This window comes from Haliotis asinina, chromosome 3 (genome assembly GCF_037392515.1).
Source record: "Haliotis asinina isolate JCU_RB_2024 chromosome 3, JCU_Hal_asi_v2, whole genome shotgun sequence".
NCBI lineage: Eukaryota > Metazoa > Mollusca > Gastropoda > Lepetellida > Haliotidae > Haliotis > Haliotis asinina.
The window spans coordinates 82,480,060-82,491,773 of record NC_090282.1 but is presented as its reverse complement, the minus strand read 5'-3'; positions in this window follow the sequence as shown (position 1 = coordinate 82,491,773).

Below are 11,714 nucleotides of genomic sequence, written 5' to 3'. Positions count from 1 at the left end.
AAAATGTAAATGTGTGTTTTAAGAACAAACAAACAAATAATGTCAATATCATAAAAAATGTTCGGCAGTCAAGTGCAGAAGTGCCTGTTCTGGTCTTTGAAGGGGTAGGATGGCCACAATGCCATGTGGTAAGCTCAAGGTGAGTTAGAAAGCCAACTCAACATAGAAGGGAAACCCATCGAGGTGTCGTATGAAGAAGCTGTGAAACACTTAGGTGAATCAATCCAGCATGGATTGAGTGGGATCCAGGTAAACAGTGATCTTCAGCAACTCATGCTTGTCATAAGAGGCAGCTAACGGGATGGTTGGCACAGGTCATCGGTTCCCATCTGCGTAGATCAGTGCTCTTGCTGTTGATCACGGGACTGCTTGGTCCAGACTGAATTATTTACAGTCCGCCGCCATATAGCTGTAATATTGGTGAGTGCGGCGTAAACCTAAACTCACTCACTCATACATTCCACCAAGCACTGCGCTGATTGAGGCACGTGTGAACACAAGTAACACTGATACTCTACAACTCCATATAGGTTCCCTGTATATATGCTGAAGGGTTTAGACTCGAGTATTTACACACCGCCGTAATGTAACTGCAATATTGCTGAGTGCGGCGTAAATCAATGAAGAAAACATGCTATAGGGTTTAAGGTTACCATTAATGCAGGTGCCACAATGCAGTTATACATAGTGAGTTGTGTGGTCCGTGAAGCACGTGACGTTACCCAATTCATATATACAGTGAACACATCAATTGCATGTGATTATTAACTGCATCGTATTGATGTTACTTATATATACGAGATAAGGAAGAAGAAGGGACAGGTTGTGTATAAATACAATATGATGTGCAACAGCATCATGTGACATTCCCATAATCCGTCCAACAGGCGTAGACATCATGTGACCTTGGTAGCGAGTCCTACCGGCAGGAGTATCGTCCCTGTCCTCTTTAATAATCCATTTCCGCTGCAAGGGAAAAGGCATTTGTAATTTTACGCACAAATCTGTAATGCTTATATCGAGAAAAACGCGTCTCGGAAAATTGATATAGAGCGAATACATCGAGCAGCGTCCTTACTTTATGCACGTGGCATAGTGTCGTACATTCATCTGTTCCTATTCGGTCTGTACGGAACATAGTGACGTACCCCATGGTGTCTGCACGTGACAAAGTGACTATTTTCAAAATTCTCCCCGTTTGATGGGAGAAACACAGTGTGTGCTTCTATTTAAATAGGCGTGGATGCTGAAATCAGTGATTGGAAGGAAGATATCACCAGTGTAGTCTCGACTGGAAACAGTCTATAAACAGACCTAAAAACAACGGTCATTTCGTTTTTATTATGTCATCACACAAGTGTGTGATGTTTTCGTGACCTTATCGATTTTGACCATGAACTTTGAAACCTTACGCCCCATCCCGCATTTTGCTGAGTCCCCTTCTGGCCCAGGTGTGGGACCTTTAGCTTGACCCTAGGGAAGTGTGCTGATAATACCTTGAGGGGGTCCTTTGGTCATTAAGTCATCAAAATGTAGCCTGCCACATTCTGAAAATTATTGTTGCAGACATTGTCCTTGATTTGGTTTGTATTACATTTGTGTTTTATTTTCATCTTGGTTTATATATTTGTATATGTAGCATGATGCGAGTGAGTCAGTTGTGTTTGAGATGACACCTTAGGAAGACTATCTATACAAGTTTTATTGTGATCCCAAACAACCAAGCAGTTATGGTGGACGCAAACAATTAGTACGAAGACGTGAAAGCTGAGGGCCAGTCGAATACTGGCCTACGCAGAATCAGGACATGGCTGAAAGGTCTGGACCATGACTAAACAAGTTAGGAGAATGTTTCCTAACAACGAGTCTCGAAGGCCTTGATAGCCACTGGCAGTCAGATCTCATGGATATGGTTTTGTTAGCAAAGTACAATGATGGTGTGATAGTGTGTGAGTATTTATTAGACATCATTGATTTATTTTCATGGTACTTGTGGGTACTTCCTCCCAAGTCTGCGAAAGGTCAAGAACTAGTGAAAACATTGACTGAGAAAACCGAAACACTAAAGCTTAAACTTTGTCAGAGTTTTTAAAGAATTTGAGAATCGATGGATCAAAGCCTTTTTAAAAAGGCACAAGATAACCCAACTGTTTACACTGAATGAAACCAATGAGTTATCAAACCTTTACACCAAAAACTCTATCGACATCTTACAGGAAGGTGTCAAGAGTTACAAACATGCTAAACATAGAATGTTAGGACATTGTCCTGCTTCCGTGAATTTTCAGAATGAAGGTAAGGTGAGACTCTCATAGTATTTGATTAAACCCCCAAACGCACAACACAGGAAAGTTCACCCACAGCAAACTGTAGCGCAAATGGGGTTGCGCAGCACTGAGAAAATGACAAGTCTTCTTACATGCGATCGAAGCGAGCAAAGGTTGGCAACGTACTTCCCTCGTTTCTGATCGAAAAATATTTTTCTTGTCAAAATAAAATATCACCACCATCAAACGAACACTCGTATTTCCTCAACTGGTTGTGATCTCAGATTTCCTATCCCATGTTTAATATACTCACGTGAAACATGTTAAATTCAATATTTTAAGCGCCACTCATGGTATTCAGATCGTTCTTCGCCTCCATTAACCCTGCCAGCTTAACCCATTTTGGTTTTCATCATTGAATAATCCGCAATAGACCCGTGAAGGTCCCGGGGTAGAATAGGCCACCCATGCTTGCCATAAAAGGCGACTATGCTTGTCGTAAGAGGCGACTAACGGGATCGGGTGGTCAGGCTCGCTGACTTGGTTGACACATGTCATCGGTTCCCAAATGCACAGATCGATGCTCGTGTTGTTGATCACTGGATTGTCTGGTCCACCCACTCACTCACTCACTCCCAATCCGCAATACAAGCTCCTTTTTACCTGAAGCCGGTAAATTTTACATGTTCAGAGGTGAAAGAAAAGGAGATCCTTATCATTCAATTATATGTGAAGAAGAAAATGTGCCATGATGATTGTCAACTGATATTTGGAACTGTATGAGTAGTATAGGGAATAGGTGTACAGGATTCCATAGGTGCATCATACCTAGGAGCCTGTATACGCCCACTTCGGCCCTCACAGTCTCTGAGAAGAAGCGTTTTGAGCAAATTTAGTCTATAAGAACAAAGAGTGTTTTACAACAGATCCACTGGTTTAAGTGCACTTCAATTAGTGCACTCGAAGTAGAGATATTGCGGGTGTATGGATATCGAAAAAATGCCAGGAAGCAAGCTATCGTGGGGATCCTATACTGAGATCCGAACTGGTCGTTTGTCCCTTTGGGAAGCAAAGAGGAATTACCACATATCGCAACCCAAACATACGAGAATCCAAGGCAACATATACCCTGCATGAAAAACAGCTTCCAATATGACAGGTCTTTGAGACCTTGCTGGAAAACTGTCCCTTTGTCTTGCTTTCCGACAGAGAGAAACAAATCCTGGAGCAATCAGCACACATCTTCTATGACCTTCTAGATCCCTCACCAGTTTCTGGAAGTCTATTTACCGTACTTTTGCCAGTTTGTAGCAGATGGCAAATTACACCTATTCCCTATACTACAGTATGACCAAGAGTGGAAGAAAGACAAACCAAAAGAAACCTCAGAGCAGCCCCTAACTAATTTTGCTACCCCTACTCAACAAGTGGTCAAATGGGCTAAAATTCTTATTCAGATGAAAGGGTGATCTAAAGCTGATAAAATGATTTCCTCCTCCCACAGTCCCATGAAGAAACAAAAGACAATTTCTTAGATAAAAGTAGCTAGTGCACAGGTTCACTGCCATTTTGACTTGGATTACCATGCAGTCAACAACATGTCCCGCATGCTATCAAACTTTTTCCAGGACTTAGACATCTGTTGAGACAGAAGACAGAAACATCAACAATCCTATCCTCCCCCTCCTCTTCCTCATCCTCGGCCTGATGGACGTGATGTTTCATCAGTGCCGTCAATGCAGCATCTGCGGCAACCACTTTCATCAGAATGTACCTTATTGGATGACTTTATATCCATTCAACTTTGTGTACAAACTCTTTCCTTGTTTCCGGAACCCCTAGTGTACAGTGCACAACCCTGTGCACTTAGAAGAAAAAGCATAATAATTTCATGGAGCTGTTTCAAATGACTGCCCAGAAACTTTACAGACACTTGTTGGTTAACCTAAAACCTCAAATACCTCCCCATTTGTAACTTTTGTCCTAATGCATTCAATTTGAAAGGAAACCTCAAAACTAGGACAATTCAGTCCGAGTTAGACGTTTAGAGTGGGAAGTAGTGTGAAGAAAACCTCCCAACAATGCCATCCTATGATGACTGTGGACTCATCAAGTTTCAAGGTGTTCGTGATTTGCAAAAACACAAACGAAACTGGTGTCCTGAAAAGTCTTCAGTGGGTCCACCTGGGATTCCCCCCTGGGTTTCAAAAGAAAATGAGGAGGAAGATGCTGTGAAGTGACCATGTTCTCTGCCAGAATGTGATATAAGTGTCTAACAATAACCACAACTCACAAAGACACTGATACCATAAAGAATGTCCTGGAACGGAAAGTGATGACGACGATGAATCATTAATCATAAATGACGTCATAGAAAACATGAAAAAGAAGAAAACCCTTAAAATGGTTAAGGGTTCAGAGCTCATTGTCAAAACCGATTAGGTCACAAATGATCACACATCTGTGTAATGACGTCATGAAAACAAAATGGACACACACCCTCCTTAAAAACACTGCGAGTAAACCAACACAGCCGCTACAAGTAGATTATAAACGCAATTTACCAGACACACTGTTGTTCATGCGGACACATAATATGAAGGCATATTAGTTAAAACAGATTAAAGATCACCCAATAAAACCGAGTGATTATCAACTTTCTTAGAAGTTAACACTTCAACAACGTGTGTTGTGCTAACAGTTCTGCAGACTTCTGCTGCTTTCCTTTACTTCATATCATCAGTTTTTTCTTTCTAACTATACGAGTTCACCATACCTTTTGCTATTTGTATTTGGCATGAGAATGTGTGCATATCTCGCCCCAGGTAACGCTTGTAATCTGTGGGTTCTCATCTTGATTTTCATATTTATATTCTTTTGGTTACACAGGTTACATGACGCATCACCCTGACCGTCTGTGCATTATAGGAACGTGTAGTAAACGCTTATCTATGGTGTAAAGGTATCTTTCCTGACTACTCAGCACGACATTCCCGTATCCTACCTGGCATGTTGCACCGGGGTCGGTTGCTTCGGTCCAGGTAGCAGGAGTCACAGGTCATGAAGCTGCATCCGCCCACAACATCGGACATCTCCTACATCAAAGCAGAAATATACATTTGTTAGAACGTGCTGTTGGTGGGACAACTACACTATGTAATCGTGACGATGAGGGTGGTGTAGGGTCCTTTGAGTCAAGTTTTGAAACGTATCCATTGGACCGTCTCTATGAATCCTTCAATGAACACTGGTTCGTCCTTACAAAAACTTTCAAATAATTGTTTAGACTTAAAACAACTGAGGCTTTGTATACTACCTCTACCTATTAAGAACAGTTAAAGCAAACAATGTATGGCACTGTCCCATCTAAAATGTGTGGACTTCCATGTGAGATAATACATCAATTGTCGCATTGTAGCGAGTATTGTAATCGATACATTTTTGAAAAATTAAATTGTTGCTTGTTTGTAGTTAAGGACTGCACTTAGGAATGGTCTACCACATCACGGTGGTCTGTTAATAATCGGGACAGTGGGTGAAGCCATGGGCATGGATCTAATCAAGTTGGGTGTAAGTCCGCAAACTTGGCACCCCGTTCCTAGTGGCTGCTATGAGAAGCATTGATTGGTGAAGATCAGTCCTTGACCATATCCTCATCCACTCTAGTAAGTTTGGTGTAAAGATGTCTCAGTTAGTTCATAGGGTCAGCTTGATGTTTGAGGAGAGCTGGAAGAAATGCATGCAAGGGTTGTGTTGAATGTATGAATGTGTGAAATTTATGTTTGTACCTCAATTTATATTGAGTCTAATTTCATCCCTCAGTTGTTAGGAGTTGAGCATTGTGACTATTTACTGATAGCACCGAATCAAAACAAGAGAGGGAAATCACCAGGTTTCGATGATATCCCAGATGATTTTTTGAAAAATGATATCTGTATAGCTGATCTTAAACTGTTTTCTATGAAACTGGTCATGTACCCTTCAGTTGGACCCAGGGGATCATTCCCCCTAAGGCTTGAGCTGACCTCCCGAGGGGCCCAATGTCTTATCGTGGCATCACACTTGCTTGTGAATCTTATTGTTATACCACATACTCTTCTGCTGGGTGTTGATATCAATGTTGATGATGGTATATTGGCGTATGCAGATGATATTGTTTTGGTCGTTGCATCGACGTTACACTTGAGTGCACATTCACCCGCTCTGACTGGGTTCGGTCTCCCGAGGGCTTCGTTTCAAGGGAGGTAAACCAGAGTACACAATATTGCACTTTTGAATCGCGATTGTTCGCTTATAATTTTGTTTGTTTGTTTTTTTAAAAGCAGCAATGTATATTATATGTCATGAATAAGTGATAATTCTGTTTTAATAAAGTTTGTTTTGGGGTTGCATGTGACCTTTAACTTACTGAACTAAAAAACTGCAACAGTGTGAAGAATAATTTATGAATCACTTCCCACATAAAGCATGAAACTATTCATGAATACAGCTAATGTCTTTCAATTCATGAAGAATTAATGACATTTAAGAAGCGTAATGTTCAGATTTAACTTATTCTTCCTTAATTTGTAATGATTCCTGTCGAGATCTCTACCAATCTAACACTGCTTGCCTGACACAGGGATTAAAGATCATATCAAAATTTGTTTTAAATAATGTAAAAGACGAGGCTGGTGTGCAGTTTGTGTATCGATCCCAGTGACGAATGAAACGGAGCAATTATAGAAAGGAAGTCAATGAATCACAGCTGGTTGCATTGGCAGGTGGTTGCCACACAGCCTACTAAGGTTAATTGTTAGAGACTTTCAAACAAATATACTCAACCAGCACAGATGTGTCTCTGTATCATGGTGAAAGACACATGTAGGCGAATTTTCTCTGGATGCTATAAGATCCACCAACAACACCCCTCTATATTGCAAAATGTACTAGGCAAATAAGTATTTCTAGTTTATAAGTACGATAAAAAATGTCAAAGGTTCATATAAACTTTAATGGAGGGATCATGAGACCATAACAAATAGGGAGAATTTCAATTGAAAAGTCAATCACAATGACGTCAAGAGTCCACAAGCGGGACAGGAGACAAACGACCATGTCAGAAGCTCAATAACGGGTATGTCCACCATTGGCATTGAGAACAGCAGTGTATCGAGAACCTATCAAACGTGCTTGTGGGGTGTGACACCAGACTCTCTCAAGTTCTGTTGCAAGGTATTGCCAAAGTGAATTTAAATTTTAACTCACTCACTCACTCTGCTGCAAGGTCAAGGACGTTATCTGGGGACTGGGTAGACGGCGTAGACGTCCATCCATCTCGTCCCAAGCATGCCGTATCGGGGAGAGGTCCGGTGAAGTTGCAGACCCTGGCCATAAGTCAACGCTGTGGTGCAAGAAATCCATAGCAACCCTTGCCGTATGAGGGCGGGCGTTGTCCTGTTGGAATGTTAACCCAGGGCCATGACGTTGCAAAAAAGGAATTGCCACAGGTCGAAGAATCTGATCCCTGTAGACCACACCAGTTAAGTTGCTCTGAACAATCACCAATGGAATTTTTGGCGTGCTGCTATTCCATCCCAAATCATCAAGGAATCGCCACCAAAGCGATTCCTCTCCAAGACACAGGTCTGTGCAGAACGTTCTCCCACGCGTCTATGGGCACGTTGACGTCCGTCACTATTGGAAATGTTAAACTTAGACTCATCTGCAAAAGCCACATTTCTCCACCAAAACAATGGTCTGCTGACATGATTTAGGCACCACATTCGGCGAGCTCGTCGATGACGTTGTGTCAGGAGAGGTCGTATGGCGGGACGTCGTGGTCTGATCCCATGATGACGTAAACGTCCTGGGATGGTATGGGAGGTCATTACTGCAGTCTGAAACTTGTGGCGAAGATGGGTCACCCTTATCCATCTGTCCTGTCTTGGCGTTGTTACACATGGACGTCCAGGGCATCGCCGATCGATGACGTCATTTATTTTCTGGTAGCGTCTCACTAGTGCTGAAATGGTGTTCAGGTGGCAGTGGAAATGTGCAGTCACTTGTCGTTGAGACATTCCCCAACGCACCATCCCAATGGCCTCAAGATGTTGTTCGGGCGTTAGCCTTGGCATGCTATGCGTCTCAGTAGCTGTTTAATTGTTTGAACGATCGTAGGGTCAGGGTTTGAGCGCTCCAAACTGACAGTATTGTGTGGCATTCATTAGCTCTGTTGCACGTGCAACAATGCATTGCATATCTCAAGGACGAAACCACTGACGTCACGGAACGTGGCACGTGCATGCATGTTGGATACATGTCTCTAATCTCCGAGTTTAAGTCCTTATGTGTCTACACAGGTTTGATAAATTTAGATTTTAAATTTTGTATACACAGTTTCTTTATGTGCCTAGTATATATATATCAATGATATTTAATTTCCCCTTGATAACAAGAATGTTTGTATAATGGGTAATATGCCATATCTATGTCTTTGTGTTGAACACTGATAACAACACTAGAAAAAAAACCCATCAATTTATATTATCTATTTCTATTTCTTATCATTGCTGAATACATTAATGTATAAGACGACACAAGGAAAGTCCTTTCATGTTTCCAAAGCTTGAATATGAATTAATCGATGAATTATTATGTTTTTGAAAGACGTTTGACATTTTGGTACTAATCTTCTACTGTTGCGCCTGAAGATAATAGATTATCTTGACAGACTCGCTTGGACCTAAAGAGTGGTAGCATATGTGGGAGTGTTATTAATTACTCGTACTTCCATATGCAAATGTAGTTCTAAGAACTGCCTTTCCCTATTAGACTACTAAACAGAAACAGAGGTCCACTGAAGGTCGACTTTTCCTGCTTGATCAGTGAAACGTCATGTAACAAAAATGATATCATAGTGGCGAACGCATTCTGTGAAAGGTGAATGGTAACGGCAGGTCATCTTTACTCTTTCCGCTTACACCTGGCCTACCTCAAAATAGATTGGTGATTCAGGTCACATTATGGAAGGGGTATATATACAAGAAGAGGTTTAAGACTTTGTGTCAAAGTAATATAGACAGAACTGAGGTTCAGAACAATATGTCAAACGGACAAAGATAAAGCAGAGATTCAGAACTATATGGCAAACGGATAGAGATAAAGCAGAGATTCAGATCAAGATGTCAAACAGACAGAGATGAAGCCGACGTTCAGAAGTATGTGTCAATAGACAAAGATAAAGCCGAGGTTCAGAAGTATGTGCCAATAGACAAAGATAAAGCCGAGGTTCAGAAGTATGTGTCAATAGACAAAGATAAAACCGAGGTTCAAGAGGGCATGTTCTTCCTATGAATACTTCGAAGACTACCTCGACTATCGAAGAGATGTTGCAAATTCTCTCTCTCTCTCTCTCTCTCTCTGTGTGTGTGTGTGTGTGTGTGTGTGGTGTTGGGCTGAGGCTAATATATAGGCTACCAAATATCTAGTATCACAACAGTTGCCCATATATTTAGAGTAATTAATTTGTATATTCAAAATACGTATGTAGGTAAGCAAGAGAGAGAGAGCGATTGTCTGTAGCATTATTATTTAATATACTAACAGAATCATATACATTGAAAAACCAGTTTGTCTTATCACTACTGTATATTTATCCCTGTCTTATCAGTCCTACGTAATAGCTAAGGGTTTGTAGAGCCCCAACATGTAAAATGAAGACAGTACATAAAAACTAACATGTAAAACTGAACGCAAAATATAACGCAAAAATGCGTAAAAAATAGCGCAAAGTGTATAAGATTTCTTTGACACAACACCTAGCGCAAAATGTAAAAACAAGTTTAACTTCATATGTAAACAATTAACGCAATATGCAAAATCCAATTTTAGGTTTGAACATTAGGGTTGTAAACTGAAATCCTTTTTTTCACCTATTTGACAAAAAATGGACTTTATTTACACAAAAAAGACATCCAACCTTTCGGACAAAATATATTTCCTATTACTGCATATTACAAAATTGTATCTCTTTGTTCAGTATACATGAAAACGTAGTCGATAACCGTGTAATTTACTTATATATAAACATATTATAATCGGTCTTACAGTCTATTTCCGATGGTTATACAGAAACAATTGTACAGTATAATTGTTTTCATAAATAGCATTTTGGGTTATATTCATTGTGTTTTGTTTTTTAAAGAAGATTTTAACTTTAGGGCTTGACTCCTTCAAACTGTCCATTCCACTGTTGATAACCTGTGATTACCGAATTGTTTTTTTTAAAAAAAGAAAGACAATTATTGATCCTTCTTGATCGGTTTGAAATAACAGGCATATTGTTGTAATACATCCATTCGTAACTCATTGTTTATGGGAGTTCGAATTAATTGCAACTGTTACTTGCCCTCGAGATGGCAGCTCGACGATTGGACATCGGACGTACCAACTGATCTAGGAGAGAGCGCCCTCCGGTCAGCGTGCAAAATAGTCACTCGGCCGCTAACCCGTGCCTAGTAAAAATTCAGTCGGGCGACTAAATCTCCATACTCACTGTCCCGACTGGTTAGTGAATTTTCATGAGGTCATTTTGAAAATATATCACAACTGGTCCAGCTGACTAGCACAATTTGGAAACTATTTCGCATACTTTCGCCAATAGTTATGAATTGACTAATATGCATATGAAACAACGATGGGCGGTTTAAGCGAATGCTGGAATGTTACCTGAAAGTCCGTCATAGCTTCAACTGCGGGTGAGAAACAATTCAGATATGACTGGAATGGAAACACCAGAATCACTGCCGTGCACCTTGCATTTACTTCATACCTAAAGCTGCATCATGGACTTACGATTTTTAAATCAAAGATAATTGTGTCCAGCGAAACATTTATACCTAAACTGTAATTTTCACACTTTGGAGTAAATAAATACATCATGATAAATATGATATATTCTCTAAAATTCATTCAGAGTTGTTCTGAAACAAACTACTGAGTCTCACGTAATCCCTATGGGATGGGTCCAACTTTTTTCAGGATTTGTTACATTTCAATTGTGGTTATGGCATGAGGTGAGATTAAAAAATACTATTAGTGACAGACATTTGACATGGTTCAAGAGCACGTGTGTATAAATCACCATCAAATTTTGTACTCTGATTAGAACAATGACACTTGGCTCCTTTTTGTGCTCAGTGTGCAGAGATGTTCATGGACACAAAGAATGGAACGTTTGGAAGCCCTGGATCCTATTGCACCGTTTGGAATCAAAGTACTTTGAAAACTGTTGAAAAACATGGCAAAACATGAAAACAAAAATACCTGCCAACCGATACATTTTAGCGATTTGACCCGTCCAGGTAATATTGTTGGGAATTCAACTGCGCATCTGAACAAGAGATTTGGAAGTGTTGGAACCATCAGTTGTTGAGATATTTTTTATGTCAAACTTGGAAATTTTGG